The sequence below is a fragment of the Leptonychotes weddellii genome, chromosome 5, assembly GCF_054177405.1.
Source record: "Leptonychotes weddellii isolate Sample4059 chromosome 5, ASM5417740v2, whole genome shotgun sequence".
Lineage (NCBI taxonomy): Eukaryota > Metazoa > Chordata > Mammalia > Carnivora > Phocidae > Leptonychotes > Leptonychotes weddellii.
In genome coordinates, this window is record NC_138373.1 from 124261669 (window position 1) to 124283363 (window position 21695).

Below are 21695 nucleotides of genomic sequence, written 5' to 3' on the forward strand. Positions count from 1 at the left end.
AAAAAAAAGATCTGAGCCATTATTACTTTTACTTCAATGGGAATCATGAGTCTCATCAGCATGATTCCATTTTCTCTAAGTTGACTTTAAAAATTCTTAAACTCAAAGTCAAAATATAATGATATTTGTTAAACTTTATAAAAGCACTGAGAAACCTGGAAATGATGCTTAAATTGTATTGAACCTCAGAGTTTCTAAAAGCCATTTTCAAAATCATTAGAAACTAAGTTTAATAGCTTCCTTTGGGAACGTCATTTGGAATTCACAAATCTAGAGAGAAAAATCAGAGTTATACTTTGTGTCAGACTTCTGGTTATTATTTTATAGAATAAAATTGTAATTTGATTTCTTAGTCATAAATATATATACACACATATGCACACACATTCACATACAACACACACATGTATCATGTATAAGTGCATTAATTATATAGGTATGCATATATGTATTACATACATGCGTATACTGGGTTTTATTCTTCAGTGTATACATATGGGTGTGTTTGTGTGTGTGTGTGTGTTTGTGTGTGTGTGTGAGATAGCTTTTAAGTGGTAAAAAGTGATAAAAAGGGGCACCTGGGTGGCTCAGATGGTCGGGCATCTGCCTTTGGCTCGGGTCATGATCCCAGGGTCCTGGGATTGAGCACCATGTCGGGCTCCAAGCTCCACGAGGAGTCTGCTTCTCCCTCTCTCCCTGCCTCTCCCTCTGCTTGTGCTCTCTCTCTCAAATGAATAAATAAAATCTTTTTTAAAAAAGTGAGAAAAAACTGTCTGAACATAGAGCTTTTTTTTTTAAATACTACATATTACCTGTATAAGTAACTTTTTGAGAAGGTTGGTAATACAGATGCACACATACATTGTTGAAAATTTTATTTTGATTTTGCTAAAGAGAAGTCACTTCTGCCTGTATATGAGGGCGCAGCTGCTTCAAAATGAATCTTCCTCCTCAGTATGATTATGAAATACCTAAGTAGATATTTGAAAAGGCCCTTGAAATTTAAATGCATTTGGCATAATATAGTAAAGAATTATATCTTAAAGCTTGACTTGTTTATTTTATGCATCATTTATTTTAGTTTCTCATAATTTTTAAGGAAATACTACTTTTAACGTGTTTAGAATCATTTTCTCTTCTAACAGATTGACTACAGCAGCTTATGCTTCTGTTTGAACACTTTCAAGAAAGAAGGAAGTTATTAACCCACTGAGAATAGGAATTAGATCTGTTCCATAAACATATTCTAAGTACACAGAGTTATTAGTGTTTCCTGATCAACGGAACTAGTGTCCTGGTTATAAAAATGAGGAACTGAAGACTCAAAGAAGTAACTGCATTTTGTCAATGTTTAATGTATTTATCTATTGATCACTGGGGAAAAAAATTGCCCATTCTCATCCAGGTAGTGGGCTTTTATCTGATAAGAAAATGCCACTCTTCAATTTAAAAAAAAAAAAAAACAAAAACCAAGCCATATAAAATAAAACACTTGGAATCACTTGATTTTCCTGTTTGTTTTTAGCTGTTAGAATGTATTGAAAACTCTGAAAATCCACACAGCATTAGATAGTGATGTATTCCTTTTATACCTTTTAATAAACCCTTTAAAATTACTTACATGGTGGGGTGCCTGGGTGGCTCAGTCGGTTAAGCGGCTGCCTTCGGCGCAGGTCATGATCCCAGGGTCCTGGGATTGAGCCCCGCATCGGGCTCCCTGCTCAGCAGAGAGCCTGCTTCTCCCTTTCCCTCTGCCTGCTGCTCTGCCTACTTGTGCTATCTCTCTGTCAAATAAATAAATTAAAAAAAAAAAACTTTAAAATTACTTACATGGCAATCTAATCTTAATGTTTGGAAACTGCTTTGCTGCATTAAAGCAACTTATGTCCTTACTATTCTGCTATATCTTGAACATAAGCCGCTTGCCCCTACCTGAGGGCATTGTGCTCTCCTCCTGCAAGGTTCTTACCTGGATCCTTACACAGCTGTTTTTCTCACTTTACTCTGGTCTCTGATCAAATCTCTTTCCAGAGCTGACTTTCCAGACCACCCTACCTAAAATAGCATCTTCTGTCGAGCTTCCTGCTAATTCTTTTAAGCCTTACCTGCCTATATTTTTCCTTATAGCCATTGTTATGACCTGGAGTTAAATTGATTCACTTTCTCACCGATTACATGAGAACAGGGAATTTATGTGCTATAATACTCACCTCTCTGAACATGTTGTGCCTATTTTATCAGAGGTGCTCAAAAAAATAAAAAAGGTGTGTATGTGTATCAAACCTCTGTTGAATGAGTATAGAAGGAAAGTTGAAAACCAAAAGATCTGGGCAAGTAACAACCACATACACTTGAAGCCAATTTATGATTAAATAATATCACACCCAAAATGTCTGAAAAAATGGATTCCCTTTTGCTCAGAAGTAGTAAACACACTATGCTGTAGATGTTTTTAACTTGGAACAATAGAAATGAGTTATTTTAAAACATTGAAATAAGCTTTATTAAGATAAATTCTATTGCAACAGTTAACTTAAAGGTATACCATCACACCAATTATTTTGAATTTGATTTAAATAAATAGAGACACATTTAATCATGAATTTGCATCAACCATTGGCCAAGTGTTAATGGTCAGTTGCCTGTCTGTGGATAGATAGATCTCCTAATAAAATCCCAGGCATTTGAGGCTGTCCATTTCTTTCTGTAGGCATAGTGTGAACTGATAAAGATTTCATTAGGATAAAGGAGCAAAAGAAGCATACTGAATATCACCAAATCTATAAGATGAGAATATTATTTGCTTGTTCAAGGAATACTGTAGAAATATATGGTTACTTTTATCATCTCAAGTTATCTCCATAAAAACATGTGTTAGAAAACTTCAGGAAAATAATGCAGTTTGACAAGCCACTTCAAATTTCCTTCCTGTGGAGTTGTGTTCTACTTTTCAGAACTTATCAGCTATCTCTTTACTTCAATAGAAAAATACACTTTTAAACATTATCTTCTCATATTCTTCTACTGAAATTTTAAGTGTAAATGTAGTAACGTGATGCATGTTCCTGGCCAGCGTAATGCTTTAGAGTTTCCTAATGCAAAAACATGAAGATAAACTAGCATGGATAGAGCTAATTGCTATTCGTTATTTTCCCCAGAGAGAAAATTAGAGCATACTTGTTCATTTCAGAGATTGTAAACACCATGAGAGTAAAATCCATGTGTATACTGTGACCTTTTGTATCCACAGCATGTTAGAACCACATCTGTCACATGGTAACCATTCAGATTTAAAAAAAAAAAAATGAGTCTGTATCAATGACCTGCCCCCCAAAAAGAAGTATAAACCACTGTTCGCCATTTAGTTAGAACTGATAAATGATTAGTAATACAGTCTTATTTTTGGTCTAAAATATGCCTGGTTTTTTTTTATCTTTTTTTTTTAAAGATTTCATTTGTCAGAGAGAGAAGGGGGGGAGAACACAAGCAGGAGGAGTGGGAGAGGGAGAAGCAGGCTTCTCGCGGAGCAGGGAGCCCGATGCGGGGCTCGATCTCAGGACCCTGGGATCATGACCTGAGCTGAAGGCAGACACCTAACGACTAAGCCATCCAGGTGCCCCTAAAATGTGCCTGTTTTGGCACATTTAGTTTCTACTAATGCAGATATCAATTATGCTTTCCAACCTTCCAATATTTCGCCCTGTGTGTTATGGGTAGTGTAGATTGTTTTTGTTTTAAAGCCTTTGTTAATGCATTTGCAGATTGCATTGAAAGAGTCTGAGGAAATTACTCCATACATCAGCATCAACAGTGCAATTTTTTTTTAATCTACATACTTTGCTAGTACACTACACTGTACAAGCCAGAAAAGGAAAAAAAAATAATAGGTGACTAACATTGGTTTTGGAAGGTTGTAGGGCTAGACCAAATATATTTTTGAATGCTTCTCAAAACTGAGCAACAGAAAAGGTAAATAAAATAGAAGATGAAACCAAACACAAACTCTCCCCTCTTCCAGCTCTCCAGATGCAGAAACATTTGCAACTTCTGAGTTGGTGATTAATTTAGCATCTCTTTTGAAATTAGTGAAATTAAAATATTTTCTATGCTTGTAATGCTATTCTCTAGCTAACAAACCTTGAAGGAAATTTTCTTTATATGGATGTCTTAAGTGCGAACACAGGACGTTACATGGTAATTGCAAGTTGGTTAATTGATTATAGGCTGTAACAAATGTTCCTTTAAGAAGTTGTATGATAACATTTCACAAGTAAAATTTTATAGCCAACTAGCCAACTAGGTTATCAAGTTAGGGCTCTTCTTTCTTACTCAACGATGTATACAGCGGTTACCTTAACTAAATGTTAGGCTATTTCTAACCACAGCACAGTATAAATTCTACTACATTTAAGTGCCATGGTGTTCAATTTTTCCATCAGACTCGCTTCACTGTCTATGTTTCATTTTCTTTTTCCTTCTTGAGTATGGATTGTCAATGCCATATAGAACAAACTATAGGAAATTTTATGACTTCAAATCAGGCAATGTCTTTATCCTCCTTGTGTCATGAATTTCAGTGTTAAGAACACTTTCATGAAAGAAACAAAATTGTTACGCTTTATATACTTCATAACACACTTTCTAAAGTTTACCTTACTATATTTTGCTATATATTATTCAAATATTTTTGTAGTACAAATTTAAATAAAATATGACTAATCAAAAGAATACGACCAAATTGCTTTGCTATATTGATCTTCTGAGAAACTCAATTGATCTCTTGAGAAAACTGCATTTGCCCCTTGTCACCTTCTGCAATCTCATTCTAAGATTGTGTGCAGTATGGCCCAATCTACTTTTCTCGCCTCATTTCTCTCTCCTTCCATGGTTGGCTTATTCTCCTGCCATACTAACTTACTGCCAAGAACCCAAACATGCCCAGTGCTTCTTCCCCTCCATAAATTTATTCCTCCATAACTCGTACCTCCAACTGAGACACTTCTTCATATCAAAACTCATGCAAAGAATGATCATCCTACAAATACATACGCTATTAGGGCTTTTGCTACTCCGTGGGCTTTAGTTTGTATACATGGAGAACTCATCATAGTCTTCCTTGTTTATGAGTTAAGAGTGGATTCAATTGTCTCTTCTCCATCATATCTTCTGGATTAAAAATTATCAAGAGCAAATATTCCTTGAGATTTCTTTTTTTTTTTAATGTGGAACTATGTTTGACAAGTAGTTTTATCAAAGTATTCCATCAGTAAAATATACTGAATATATATTAGGAAGGAATTGCATCAATTGCTTTGGTGGGGCCTTCACAGAATTAAAAAAAAAAAAACCAAATAGTTGTTTAAACAGTTTTATGTTTAAATTAAGTGAAGTGATGTGATACTGTCAGCTCTGCTTTGTCTTGGAAGGACAAGTACCTATATTTTCTTTAAATAATGACTAGATTTAGAGGACGCAGGTTGAATTTCCTCAGGTCTATATTGTCTCCAGTAGGGTTACCTCAGTTCTTATCTCTAATGCACACTTACCTCCATGACTACCATCTATCCATCTATTTATCCATCTACCTATCAAATATATGCAATATATGTATTCAATCTGAAAGTCTAGGTGGTATGTGCATGTATGTGTATATATTCTGTATGTATATGTACATATATATACAAACATCAGAAAGAATAAAACATGCACAGTTAAGTACAGAATAAACACCTAAAATTTAAGGATTTATTTACCTAAAATCTACTGGAATCAGTTTCCTCAATAAAATTGGGATTAATTGAAATAATCATCAAAATAGCATCATTTGTGATGAAATTAACTAATGCCACAATTATTTCATTCCTCCCACATTAAAAGTGTATTTTAAGAAGTCAATAAGAACAGTTTTCTTAGTTAAAATAGTATGTAATTTTTTATTATGTACCTCTTGCAAATACTTCTGATCAATTTTAAATAATGTAAAATGTAAGATTTTAGTAGATTATGCCTGATGTGTTGATTGAGTCTTCCATGTTAATTTATTTTCATGGCATTTGCCTCTTTAATAAAGGAGCATGAAAACTATGATACAGAAACAAGCTCTTAGGATCATGAGTAATTTGTTATAACTTAACAGAAAATTCAGGAGAATTTTTTTATTTTTGGCTTGAATATCCCTAATTCACCAAGTCAATCAGCTCTTACTCCCTGTTAAGGTGACAATCTTTGTTAGACCCCTTTCATGTAACTTCCATACTAAACACATCACACAATTAACTCTGCCCTTTTTTCATAGACCCTAAAAGAAAAGCAAATGGGTGCCTAATGGGAAAGAGGCTAAGGTTTGAGGGATAGCAGTTATCTACCTGGGAGAGAGAAAAAGTAATGGCATAGAATAAGACATAATATTCTGCAGTCAGGCATTTCTGACAGGGGAAAGGTCTAGAGTATATGCCCCTACATGGCAAAGTGTCTCCTTATTCCTTTTCCTTTCTACTGAGGATCACAAAATTTAATTATGTAAGCTTCAGGTAAGGCCTTATGAAAATAGATCGAAATAAATAAATGTCATAGGAGATAATTAAAAACATTTTCATGTTTTTATATCACAAAATAGCTATATAATAGCTAAACACTCTGTAGATATCAAGTAACTTTTTCACCTGCATAGAAAAACCAAGAGCAGAGCTGGCATTAAATCTACCTACAAGTAACTATAGCTCCACGATTCAACTACACCACCAAATTGGCAAAGTAGTAGTGAGAGGATGCTGTGCAGAGAAAGGAGACTGATTTGGGTTCTCCAAGAGTTCAGTTCAACAAACATTTATTTAGAATCCCATATATGCCAGGAAATGTACTAAGTACTCTGAACTGAAGACTGGAGAATTTCCATTGATGTGGAGTTTACAACAAAACAAACTTCAACATGATAGAGTTTGAGTTATGAATTGGGATTTTACAGACAGGGACCTTTCTTCTACTTCTTTCTATTCCACACAACTCCTAGAAGAGTACTATAGAAATTCAACATTTGTTGAGATTTGCCTGATTATAGAGATGAAACTGTGGCTTTACTTGGGTCCACCTCCAGTGTATTGACAATAAGACTGTTTTTGGCATTCAACTAGTAAAAGGTATGTGCTTCCCACTGACCTCTACCAACCAAGTTTTCTGTTCTTAATATAATAATTAGGATTCAAATGATTTCACTATATTGATATTTTAGTTCATGATTGTTAGTAAAATTAGAAATCCACATGTGGTAGATGATATCACAATAGACTATATTAAAGTCTGTTTAGGTGAATTATTATATGATTATTTCCTGATTCTCCCTATATCAAGATATGAAAATGATTATAATAAAATCAGTTTCTTTTCAAAAATGACAGGATCTTAAACTATAACTAAAGAGGAAATTACAATGCTAGGGGCTTCCATGGCAAATACCACAATGACAGCACTGAGAAATACAGTAAAATTTACTTGCTATTGTATGTAATTCCAAATGAATTTGGAATTTCAAATTGAAGGTGGGTTTCTTCAGTTGAGTTTCCTATCAGAGGGTCCAAAACTGACAATTTTAATCCATGCCTGGAGTCCTCCAAGGAAATTTGCCTAAGGAATTAGTTCTAAGAAATTAATCTTGATCATATTCTTTTTGTCAGAAAACTAGTTGCTGTTCACATTAGACAAATGAAGGATCAAAGAGTAAAAGCTAAGAAAACAACTCACCCATGTTTTGCCTCACTTGTTCTGCTGTTATTCTATTCATTGTAACATTTCATGGATGACATAAGAATCTTTTCAAACCCAGGTAAAATAGTATCAATTTTTAAATGAAATTTTATTGAACTGACACCTAAATATCTAATGCTAATTGCTTTCTCTAATGAAAATGTAGTAGGATTTAACTATACATTCCCCCTGTAATTTGATGGCTTGTCTCCACTTTTTTCTCACATATATTTATTTTTTAAACATCTTTTGAATTCTCTGAATAAATCATTAATTTATGATTTTTATAAGATTGTATTTTTGGTCATTTTAGGAAATAATACTTTTATCAGAATTAAATGGTTGGTTCTTACTTATGGAAACATCTTTCTTAGGATCCATCCCCTTTGGTCTTTTCTATTTCTCAATTTGGTTTTATTCACTGGTGGGGGAATCTAGAGTCTAATATTCTGAAACAATCACTTCATATTCTCTTTCAGAATTGAAATACCGTTCTATTCTTTGAACTCCTTACCATGTACAGCTCCTACCCATCTAAGAACTAACTTCTAAAATGTTTTACCCAAAGTTTATTGTTGTTGTAGTTTTAATTTCTAGAGCTTTTGAAATTCAAGTGCTGTTCATTTTTTTAAAAGATTTTATTTATTTATTAGAAAGAGAGATCACACAAGCAGGGCAGAGGGAGAAGCAGGCTCCCCTACGAGCAGGGAGCCCGATGTGGGACTCGATCCCAGGACCCTGGAATCATGACCTGAGCCAAAGGCAGACACTTAACTAACTGAGCCACCCAGGTGCCCCACAAGTGCTGTTCAAGTAAAGAGTTGAGAGTACAGCTATTTGCGTTATCATTGACTTTTGGGTTTTCAAGTCATCACATATCATCTTTTATCCATCCCCATGGTTTTTAGCTCTTAACTTAGACATTCACTCAAATTTTGTAGGCTCTAATTAAGAGAAGATGTATCTCTAGGCTTCCATGACCTCACATTTTTATTTCCTGCCTAGTATAATTTTATGTGAATTGTGTAGATATTTAGAGTTAAAAATTATAAGACAAATGTTTTCCGCCTCTTATAAACATATCCTGGAGGTAATCTTAAAATATTAAATCCTCATATGTAGATGAAACTGTTAGGTTGATTTGGGATTCTTTTGTTTAATGTAGGAATAATGATATTCAGGCAAAATTTCCAGAAGTACTGATTAATTTTAAAAAGGTTACATGTTGAACATTATTTGAAAAAGCTTCTATTTTTAAGGCTTCTTGTTCCTCCAAGATTAGATATATTCAATTACTTTTTTTTGTAAAGATTTTTTTTTTAAGATTTTGTTTATTCGAGAGAGAGAGAGCGAGAGAAAGCATGAGTGGGGTGGGGGGGTAGAGGGAGAAGCAGACTCCCTGATGAACAGGAAGCCTCACCCAGCAAGCATGAGGGCAGGGGAGGGGCAGAGGGAGAGGGAGAAGCAGACTTCCTGCAGAGCAGGGAGCCGGAAGTGAGGCTCATTCCCAGGACCCTGGAATCATGACCTGAGCCCAAGGCAGATGTTTAACTGACTGAGCCACCTAGGTACCCCTCAATTACTTTTTGAAACCAAAGACACCTCAGTAAATTGGCTAATCTAATCACTTCCTTATGGTAGGTATTGTGTTATCCCATTTTACAGATGAAGCAATTAAGATTACTTATTTGAATTGCTTCAGGGGATACACATTTAATAAGTGTTAGTGAAATAGCTCGAAAATAGATTTTCTACCTTGTCAAAATCCATTCCAACACTACAGAGACTTTGTTGCTAGGAGAAAACAGGATTTAGGTATAGACAGGGCTAAATCTAGCTAGACCTTGGCTCTACCACTTACTAACTCCAAAAAAGTTTTAACAACTTTACCACCACATCCTTGTAAATCTAAATGTGATAAATATATGTAATCTGCTAAATGCAGCTTATTAAATAGCAGTTATAATTATTTTTTTAAATCATGCTGCTTCTCCAGAAATAGGCATATAACCTCCCACAAAGACTCTCTGAAGAGGGCAGTTTTCATGGGAATGTCAAGGTCCAGGATATCTATGAAGCAATGTGTATTGTTTTTATTTGTACACTCTACATTTACCAACTAGTAAGAGATAAAGATGATGTCTTGAGAACAAGTTTAACATAAGAAATTGCTTATTTTCTTTTTTATCTCCATGATTGCTCCCTACAGGGATATTAAATAGAGAAGACCGGGTACCACTCCTTAGTTGTGGTTTTGTCATGGCTGGCCTTGAACTTCTAGCTTGGTACCTTCCCATGGTGCTGAGCTAAACTCAGAACACTGCACAGCAGCTGAGTTCTCAGCACAGAACTGAAGGCACTCAGCTGAGGCACTCAGCTGAGGCACTCAGCATAGAACTATAATAATTTCACACCCTATCCCAACATCCCACTTATTTGTTCCATCGCACTTTGCTGGGTTTGAATTTGCATCAAACCAAGGTTTAAATAAATCAAATTTTCTCCTTTAGCCTTAAATATGTATATAGAATTGCTGCTACACTCTCCCCACCCAACCTCAAAGACTGGGAAATGTGAGTCAACTTATTTTAATTTCTTGTCACTTCACCAACGCCCTCTGTCCCAGTAAGAAATATGCAGTTTTTATAGCTACCATGGAGCCCTTTGTAAAGATATTTAGTTGGCTTCTGCTTTTTGTGAAACCAGCAATTATGTATCTACTTTATCTAAATAGTCACAGTCTCCAATTGCTGGAGTCCTAGAATTTGTATAGAAATCAAAACTCTCTGAAAATTGTCTGGTTCTTTTATGTTCTCTCTCTTGGACCTTCCACCTCCCTCTTTTCTACCCCATCCTTCCCACAGAGACACTAGTTTTGCCATCACTGACACGCCAGCTTTCTTATAGGGGTATTGCAATCAGTGGTCTTAATTTGAAACAGAATTATAAGAAATATTCTGCTCTGGTCTGACAAAGCTGAGAAAGTGGTACCTGCTCACCTCTTCTGTGGATCAGACTCAAATGACAAGCTTATTTCAGGTCATAGCTTCCCATGCCCTTAAGGCTATTCAACTAGACCTTTCTATTTAAAGAACAGTGTGCCTTTCATCCCCATGATAGGTCTTTAACACTTCCTCCCAAAAATGCCTAGGGAAATAGGCTGATGAGAAGCAAACAAGGTTGGGGCTTCACGGAAGTCCCAGGATCACCAACCATGCTTGATGAACAAGAAGTCATTTTTGGTAGCTGCCAATCAGCATTCCAGTTCATATTCTTACCTCAAAGTGTATCATGCCCATCTCCATCCACTGACAAGTGTTTACTGAGCACCTAACTCATTTTAGGGAGCACCTTATTTTAGGGAAACCCAAATGCAAAGCCCATGGCCACCTCCAGATGTCAATTGAAAATCAGCATAGATGGAACTGAGGAAAATAATGAGCTCACATAGAAGTGAAAGCTAAATTATGTCTTATAGAGCGTAATGCTCAACAAGCTCGTAGAAAGGAAAACGCATGAGGAAACCGGTGTTAATTATCGAAGGCTTCATGGAGGCATAAGCAATTATGCCTGGTGGATCTTGAATTAAATAGCTCTTCATGGAATTAAATACAGATCCTAAGAGTTACTTCAGCTTTCTTTTCTCTAAATGGGCAGTCCTAATTCTATGACCTTGTGATAAATATCACATATATAAACTTCTGCCATTTATGGCTTCTTTTGAACGCTCTCCACTTCTGTTTACTTGAGGACTCTCAAGGTGGAAGCAAGGAGTGTGTACAGTCACTTGGATAATAAAAAGAACAGGTAAAGATCTCTACATCTGCATGCCTGTATCTCTAGTGCACATAGGGCGCCTGGGTGGCTCAGTTGGTTAAGCGACTGCCTTCGGCTCAGGTCATGATCCTGGAGTCCCGGGATCGAGTCCCGCATCGGGCTCCCTGCTCAGCAGGGGGTCTGCTTCTCCCTCTGCCCTCTTCCCTCTTGTGCTCTCTGTCTCTCATTCTCTCTCTCTCTCACGTAAATAAATAAAATCTTTAAAAAAAAATAGTACACATAAATGTCACTTCTAACATCAAAACCATAAATCACCTGCATTCTCTCTTCTATATTAAAGTCGTTTTCAATGGGATTTATTTTCCATTACTTGAATCAATGCATTGCTCTTTCATTCCTCTTCTCTATTTCTCCCCATTTCTCTTCATTTAAAACTCATATAAGGCTATTCTCTTCTACGAAAATGTTCACAGTTGCCCATTTTAATAAACAGAACCATATACAGAAATATTTAGATCTGGAAGGCACCTTGGAGAATCACCTTTTCCCGCTGTCTCATTTCACAGCTGATAGAATTAGATTAAGTGATTTGTCTAAAGTCACACATTAGAGGCAGAAGCAGACTAGGAATACAATACACTAAATTTTGCTTTTGTCAATATATAATTATTCATTCAGCAAACATTTATTCATGTGGCAGGCAGTATTCTAGGGGTTGGAAGCCAATAGGGGCCCCCAAAGGCATAATTCTGCTCCCCTACACTCTCGATTCAACAGGATTCATTCTCCCTTAGGTGTGCTGTGAGTTTCTGCTATTCCTTTTAATAGTTTTATTTCTTCATGCTTTGATGGTGTCCTTATCTTTACTCATTCCCAATTAACTTCCCCAAGCTTCTCATTTAATTAATTCCCATCCTCCTTTTCAAGATATGAACTGGCTCTCCTGACTTAGAGCCATTCTGCCTCATTATCGGCCCCCCATTCTCAAATAATTATTTTGAATATAATGAAAATGTTAAACATGGTTGAACCCAATATGTCATTATTGTAACTGACTGCCAACAAATGTTTTCACATGTTTCGACTTGTGTAATAAAGTATCACAACAGAAAAATGAGTAGACCCTTTATCCCTGTCCACCTTTTGCAATCTGTGTTGGTAAACATTTGCTTCTATCATAATGAGGACAGGCTTGTAAAATTAAACCTCCTAAATGGATGTCAATGGTTAGACACAAAAAAGAAAAAATAGAAACATTCCTTTGTCCTCAATATAGGGCAAAATATTTTGTCCTTCTACCCTTCAAGAAAAGTCCATATTCTGTGTTATTGACTTCCTACCATTCCTACCAGCAGCACCATAGGTACCAATAGTGACTGCATTTATTTATAGAACATTTGTTTACTCTACTAATTGATGCATTACCTTTCTTTTATTGCCTAATGCTCTCCATTTTCCAGATAAATATCACTATCTTTTACAGTTACATGTAGAATGAAATGATCTTGTGCTTAATGAACAAAATAAAATAGCCACAGTTCAGTGAAATATTTTGTAAAGATACTGAAAAATGGCACTTTATTTTTATTTTTTAAGAGTAGTTTTATAAGCTCTTTATTGATAATGAACTCTTTCATGAAAACTCTCAAAAAAAGTTGCAAGGATAGAAGTTCTCATATGTCCTTTACCTAGGTAAACCAACTGTTAAGATTTTGTTCTGTGTCATTTTCTCTGTCTATATTATTATATATATTATATATATTATATCTATACTATTATATTTGTGTATATATATACACAGTTCATATATTTTTCCTAACCATTTAGGATTAGTTGGAGACCTGGTGTGCCTTATCTCAAGTATTTTAGTGTATATTTCAGTATAATTCCTAAGAACAGGACATTTTTTTTTTTACACAGAACAGTTATCAAGCACAGACAATATACCACTGATGTAAAACCATTGTCTAATTCATAGCCCATTGTCAAAGTTCATCTACGGTCACAATATTGTTCTTTATAGCTAATCGTTTTTGTCGATTTGTCCAGGATCTAATATAGAATCACGTGATAGGGCGCCTGGGTGGCTCAGTTGGTTAAGCGACTGCCTTCGGCTCAGGTCATGATCCTGGAGTCCCGGGATCGAGTCCTGCATCGGGCTCCCTGCTCGGCAGGGAGTCTGCTTCTCCCTCTGACCCTCCCCCCTCTCATGCTCTCTGTCTCTCATTCTCTCTCTCTCAAATAAATAAATAAAATCTTAAAAAAAAAAAATTAAGAGTCATGTGATACATTTAAGTGTCATGCAATGCTTTATTTTAGTGTTTAAAATCTTACACTCAGTCACTAATGCCCTGGATAGTGTTTCTTTTTAAAGTAATCTCTGCTTGCTGACTGCTCTTCCAAGAATAATAATTTAAGCCAAAAGATGTCTAACAAAATCCCTTAGGATTAATGATATCTGTGTTGAGGAAATGACACATCAACTTTTTAACTATGTTCTAGCCACAGGTTTTGGCATTTCAGTAGGAAGAAGCCCAAGAAAAAGAACTCTGAGTTTATCCATAATTTGCAGTTTTGAGATTTAAAACATGGGATAAGGATTTTGATGCCATCCCAGTTGACCTGGGGCAAAGGAATAATGTTTACAAACAGCCATGTTGCAAGGGTTCACAGTGCATACTTTAAATCCAACCCTAAATAAATATTTAGGTTAGTGATATGTTAGTAAAAGTTCCATTAAAACCAATATTTTCATCAAAATGAAATATTTGAGATATTTTAAACAAAGTTTGGATATTAACATTAGCTATTTGTCATCCTTGAAACGGTCCTTTTGCAAAAAACACAGCTGTGCATTTTAAAATATTCATCATTAAAATGAATACAAAAGTGCCCTCCTCCCACAAGTCAACGATTTGCAATATTTATGCCGAAAGCATACAGTGTTTTGCTTAATTCTGTAAATAGAATTATGATTAGGGCCGCAAGGTACAGCAGTTTAATTTCTAGCTGTCGTCAAGCAAAAGTAATCCCTAAGTCTCAGTTATTTTCTTTATTCTCCATGTCAGGCCTGCTTCTAAAACTGCATTAAAAAACGTGAAAGTGTCATCAGATTTATTGAGTATGAATGCTCATACTGTTTTGTGAAAAATACATAAATCTACCTAAAAAGATTCACATTTTTTGAAGTATCATATAAACACATGAAAGTACCAAGTCTCAATACCAGGAAACTGTCTGAATCAGACCTACTGATACCAATTACGTTATTGAAAAGCCAGATAGTTGGCGGAAAGTGCAAAATCATCCTGTGCTATTTTCACTTTTTTCTTCTAAAATAGAGATGTTTATACATGCAAGAGAGAGAAATTAGCTACCAGAAAAATACGATGCACATCCATATTCAGTGCATAGATTGAAAGTAAAATAGCTGTTTGTCCCTTACAGTAGAACAGGCTTGTCCATTCATCCTTGTGATAGATGTGCGTGCAAAACCAAAATGAAATCAAATCCCTGCAGATGACTCGTAAGTCACAAAAATTGTTTAATCCTTTCACTGTATCCCTTTGGGAAGCCAAGCCTTGTAAGTCTTAATGTACAATACATACAATGTCAAATATTCTCTGAGTTTTTTAGTAGAAAACCTTCATTTATTCCAGCAGGCGCCCTCACCCCCATTGTTTCTTGTAAAGAGCTCTATGTCACTCTGATTCCTTAGTATGTGCACTCGTAGAATTTGGTTGTAGTTTTTGTTTTAATAAAAAAAGTGTCAGTACACGGAAACTATATATAGAAATCTTATCTAAAATTAATTGTAGCTCAAAGTCGTATTTTAAGAGTCAGCCAGGCAAACCTAAATGCATTTTTACAATGCTCTTTCTAATGGCTTTTACTAGAAAACAGTTGAGTTTCAAGCAGAAATAAAATGAAAGCAGACCTCGGAGGCTTAACCATTGAACAGATGCGGTAAATGCAGTTTTGGAAATATAGCTGTCACTTCAGATCTTTCACGCTAAGTACCTATATGAGCCAACTGCCAGAGCTGCTAGCGTTATAATATTTGTGTAGTTCTGCTGAACCTAGACACTGTAAGAACTCTTAAAAACAGAGTAACATGCCTATTATGAACCTGTTTCTAAATATTTCATTCTTTCTTGGTTTTCATTCTACCTAAATTTTTTGAAGACTAAAACTGATGAGAACTTATATAAAAAGGTACTTGTCTCTAGTACTGTGAAATTTTCATTTGTGAGTTGCTAACTTGTCAAATCAAATCAGAAATTCTTGACATCTTTATTACACTAAAGCAATTCCTGATATTGACTCGGGAAGGATTTCATTTTCTTACTCCCTAAACTAGAAGTTGTACTTTTTTTTTTTTTAATGCAGTGATACGAGATTATTTTTCTCTTTACCCCTGATGGGGGATATATATATATATGTATATATATATATATATATACTTGACCCTTGAACAACATGGGTTTGAACTGCAAAGTCCACTTAAATCTGTGGATACACACACACACACACACACACACATACACACACACTACTGTACTGTCGATGTATTTTCTTAACATTTTCTTTTCTCTAGCTTACTTTATTCTAAGAATGCAGGATATAATATACAAAATATATGTTAATGACTGTTTATGTTATCAGGAAGGCTTCTTGTCAACAGTAGGCTGTTAGTAGTCACGTTTGGTGGGAGTCAGAAGTTATACAAGGATTTCTGATTGAAAGAGGGGTCGGTGCCCTTCACCCCCACATTGTTCAAGGGTGAACTATAATCATATCAATACTAAATATAGCACCAGGCAATTAATTATTATATGATTCTTTTTTAATAATGTAATATTCTCTAACAATGTCTACCTAGATTAATATTATTTCATTTTTCAAGAAGGAAGCATAATTAACTTTTCACAAAAATCAGTGCATAAACTACTCACAGAATCTTCATCTCTAGCCCTTCAAACCAACTTTAAAATCCCTGTTTATCTATCATATACTATATATGCTAAACCTACATGACATTTTATTGTATTTCTAAGTAGAAATATTACATAATAAAATTAATCAGTTATAATTATGACATTCTGAAATGATATTGAACTATGCAGTCAACTAACAGTACCTATGTTGTTTTCCTTTAGAGAAAAAGAATCTGAAAGAACAAAATAGCCCAGAATTCCTAACAGAACAGTAAGTACTTTCATGATACAATAATATTACTAGGGCTCCTATAAAATGAGAAGGTCTTACAAATTTCTTTTACAGAAACATTCGCCTTTCTATTTTCTAAGATAAGAGATTAATACAGTACGCAAATGGAGCCTTCTAAAACTTAATCCCAATTTACTGGAGTAAACTGAAAATCATTTATCCTATAATCCTCTTAAATAAGAGGCCAAAGTAATCCTTGTGATACATCTATGTGGCAGAAATGTTTATGTTGATTCCACCATATCTTTTGACTAGCATCATATCATTTTAAATTCTAAAGAAGAAAAAAATAAGTAAAATTTAATCAAAGTGTCTTGTGTTCTCTTGTGTGTGCTAGAAAATTTATTCATTTTGAACAAAATTTGAAACAGAATCAAGATGCTTATTTTGTTTATAGTCATTAAATTAGAATTATCAAGAAAAATGGCCAACATCTGTAGGATTTAAATCTATAGTTTAATCTCATTAGTACATTTCTTTCTAATCTCACAACTTAACTATGACATGTATATCTTTACATAGCAATTAATTGATAGTAATAATTGTTTTCCTAAATATGTTTTTGTGAAACAAAGTTAAAATTTTTGATGCCATTCCTTATGGTAGAATTGGCAACACTAAAATGATTTCCTAGGTGCAAACAATTATAAATTTTAGATACGTGAATATCAAAAATAATAAAGATGGAAAAGTCCATGTTGATGAACCATCTTCTATCACCGTAATGCCATGATTGTCTTGAAATGAGTCGCAAATTCACTTCCACGTTGAATTTTTGAATGACAGAATCATACATATTTGTTTTACATTCTTTATACAAGAACCAGATAATATTTACCATAGCCCTTCACAATTTCTTATTCATCTTATAATTTCACTGTGAACAGCCATCAGTGGCTGTTTTTCTGATCTATCCTTAAGTGATTTTGTCTATTATTCAGGTGTGACTTACGTAAGTTGCTTGATTTGAACTGTACTTTTCACAATTATATTAAAACAGGATTTAGCATGGCATCCTTTGGAGAGAATTGATTCAAGTAATGAGGTCTTCTGCTCAATTGGAATAATCTTAGAGAAAATAACATATATATTTCCAAGGAAGAAATCATGCATTTTCTTGGTGTGTTTTGTGCTTTGTAGTAGTTTTTCCTTTTAGCCTTTGTCTTTTATTTAACAAGGACATGCTAAATGACTCATAAATAACTGTAAGGAAAAATGACTAACTCAAGCCCAAATTTAAAAAGTGTAGTTTATGCCTTAATGATTTCATAAAATATTTACAAAGAGAAATACTCTGAATTAAAATGATATTGTCAAAACATTACAAGTGTCTTAATATAGGTCCTATCTTCCAAAGAGTTCATGAATTAGGTGTGTCAGTATATAACATGAAGTATGATATAAAGTGAAGACACTGGATAATGCAGTGACTATTTTTCCTTGTCTTTATAGAATATGTGTCTGTGTTGCAAGCTCATGAATAATAAGTTTGTACAATTTGTATTTAAATCAAGCCTTATTAATTAAAAATTTTTTAGCATAGGGACGCCATGCAAACCTATAATTTTGCCTCAAAGCCCATAGCTTAAGGACGATTTGGTAATTGATTAGAATATTACTAATGATCTTTAAAGCACATTGCACTTATATTTCACAAAAGTTTTTGTGCTTAAGAAAGATAAGGAAAATAAGGAAAGGACCATTGAAAATTGTATTTTAAAATAGTAATTTTCTCCTGGATGACTGAACACTCAGTGGTACTTTAGGGTACTCTAAGGGTCAGTTCTCTATAGAATGAATACACCGAATAATAATAATAATAAAGAGGATGCATTAAAAAAATTCAGATGCTCAGGCATGCTTCTCAGAAACTATTCACATTATCTTAGATCTGCTAAACCTCTTTAAATACTACTGGGAGTTGATGTTTTTACTCAAAGCATGATTATTATTAACAATCTCTCTTTCCTGGCATACCAAATAGAACAAGAAGTTTTCAGAAGTGTCCTAAGAGAAAGCAGATTTTAACTAGGAAAGTGTTTTGTGATTCATTAGTAAATAAATATGATTTGCAAATGCCCCTCACAACTTTCAATTAGTCAAACCATTCCCTCTTCAAAGTAACGAGTTCTTATAATCAAAAAGTATAAGGGTGTGTGTGTGTGTGTGTGTGTGTGTGTGTGTGTGTGTGTTATGGTAGCATGGAGTTAAGAAAAAAATGTATCTATCTAGTGTAATATGTTCATTTTACAGACATTACCTCCTCTAATATCCTCATTTATAAAGGGCCAGATAAGTCAACTCATTTTTCGAAGCTCTCCTATCTAGTGACAGAATCAAGAAAAATTCGGGCTTAATTAACAACCCACTATCTTTTTTTTTCTGCCATATTAACTGAAAGTACTTCTGTAAAAACTGAGTGCCTCAGATTGGTTCAAGAAGCTTGTTCTCAAAACTTAATTTTTTTTTCAGTCAAAACACTAATCCAGTTTTGTACTGTCTCTTATCTGCCTAAAACTATATTTTGATACAACTCATTAGAATGATGTTTATGGTGGAAAGAATTATATACACAGAGAGAATCTAAGTTTGAGTCTTGGCCTCACCCAATTCCCCTTCTCATAGTGAGGAGTCCTGGAGCATACGGGGAGATCACACAGCTAAAAAACTACCATATAATGATAATAATAATAATAATGATAATATATAACATTAATACATACATACAATCTGCCATCAACAATAATTAAGCAATTACCTCTTTGATTCTCTGTTTTCTTATCTGGCTAATGGAAAAAAAAATGTCAAGTCTATTTCCCAAGACTTTCTGAGATCAAATTAGATAATGAGTATAATGATGTTTAATTACAAATTTTGGCTATTATATGATTATGGAAAACCTTTTATTACTGTAAAAAGAACTTCCTTTTCTATGAAAATTTGCCTTTGCTGTTTTGGGAATCCAATATATTATTTTACAACAGTGTGTTGATGATGAAACCAAAATTGTTGATTGCTGTCTGTTCTAGACAATAATGGTCCTCCAGAAAAAAAAATGTTCCCTTTCCTTGAATTTATAATTTACCCTTCATCCTGATTAGCTTTTTCACCCATAGGCCTAAGATGAGTTCTTATATAAAAGAAGGAGAGTTAGGAAACGAAGGGGTACATTTTTGGGGTTTTTGTCTATGTCAGATGCTCTACTAATCATATTTCATTTATCAAAAGAACACTTCCAAAGTTATCACAGTTTGGCAGATAAGTGAAAATGAGAAATGAAAGCTTTATAAAGTCAGACTAATTAGTAAGCAGCAGAATTACCATTTGACCTCAGGTCTGATTATCCCTTTCCAGGTTATCACTTTTAACTAAACACATCACAACTGGTGAAGGCAAGGCACAGTGCATTTTCCTATATGAATGATGGTCTGGTGAGAAGAGATAAAAGTAAAGAATAGATCTTTTTAAAGTGTCATTGGTCTATGTAAAATATTTGATGTACATATGATATCACTTTTCTTTATCACTTATCAATAAACATTAAATTGAATCATGCAGATTTTTTCTTCAGATGCTAAAATTAAACCACAGTAGGAGAATTTAATTATTTAAGACAACTATCTTTAGATAAAAAAGTGAAACAAAGTTGAAATGGATAATAGGCATAAGTATAAAAGGTCACCTACAGGAACAGAATTATATTTATTTTGTTTATAAAAGTTATTACCACAAAATGGATGCTCACAATTTGTGCTTCCTAGATATTTTATGCTTACTACATTGTCTGGACTTATTTCCTTTAAGTCTTTGGTACTATTTTGGAAATTCTTTTGCTTATTTATTCTTTATTCTTTATTTAATAGTTGCTATTGAGTACCTACTATATACATTTTCCCAAGTGTTGGAGATCGAGGAGTAAACAAAGCACAGCCTCTGTCATCAAGTAGCTTATATTTAGTACAACTACAAATACTGGAATGTTCACTTTATATAGATAATAATAGTACTTTGACTTACAATAATAGACTATCTTTTTAAGATATTCACCTGATTAATCTTGATCAGAATCACTATGTTTTTATTTAACAAACGATTGGCAGTCTTATCACTTTCGTTGGGGCACTGGGTAAAATGGGTTTTCCACAATGATTATTATTTACGATAAAGCTAAAACAGATTTCATGACTTAGTTATTTCCAAGGATACTAAAGAATGGTAACTCACTCTGTGTTCAAATTCCAGCTTCACTACTTATTAGCTACGGTTGTAAGGCTACTTAGTAGACCTCTGGATGTTTTAATTTCTTCAATGAGTGATTGAAATAGTGTTATTTTGTTGATAGTAGGTACTAAAAATAAAGTTAGCTACTTTATATTATTGATAGAATTCTGTCCATTATTTCTAGAAACAATCTGATTTGGATGCTCCCATTGATACTTGTCTTTATTTTGTTCTGAAAACTTTATCGTCTCTCATGACTCTGAAATATAACTTGTACAGTTATGAAAGAGATAAAGTAGAAATATTTAAAACCATATAGTTGGTTTTAAAGCATATCATGTAAAGTCTAAAGTCAATAAAAGGTCAAAATGAATGATTTAACTATCTGAATAATTTATGCTAATTTTGATTTGCTCTAATATTCTGATTTATTCACTTATTTGTCTGTACCAGGTCATTATTTTAGGTTGCATTATTTATTTTTGTAATTTAGAATGTTGGCAGTGGATGAAAGAGCTACATTCAGGTTCTATTTCTGCCACATAGTCACTATATGACCTCAGGAAGACAATTTGACCTCTTTTCCTCAATATCCTTATCTACTGACTGGGTGATAGACACTGGGGAGGGTATGTGCTCTGGTAAGCGCTGTGAATTGTGCAAGACTGTTGAATCTCAGATCTATACCTCTGAAACAAATAATGCAATATATGTCAAGAAAAAAAAAA

At 34.1% G+C, this 21695-nt stretch overlaps 1 protein-coding gene across 3 annotated transcripts in view; it reads left to right on the forward strand.

Annotated features, from left to right (window-relative positions):
• SYT1 (synaptotagmin 1) overlaps positions 1 to 21695 on the forward strand; it is a 479618-nt gene that overhangs the window by 129063 nt on the left and 328860 nt on the right. For 2 of the 3 annotated variants that reach the window (XM_081822128.1, XM_081822125.1), the window contains exon 3: positions 16677 to 16725. The exons of the other annotated variant lie outside the window; for it this stretch is intronic. The gene's annotated coding sequence lies outside the window, so the exon portion shown is untranslated. The remainder of the gene's footprint in view (positions 1 to 16676; positions 16726 to 21695) is intronic. 3 annotated transcript variants of the gene reach the window in all.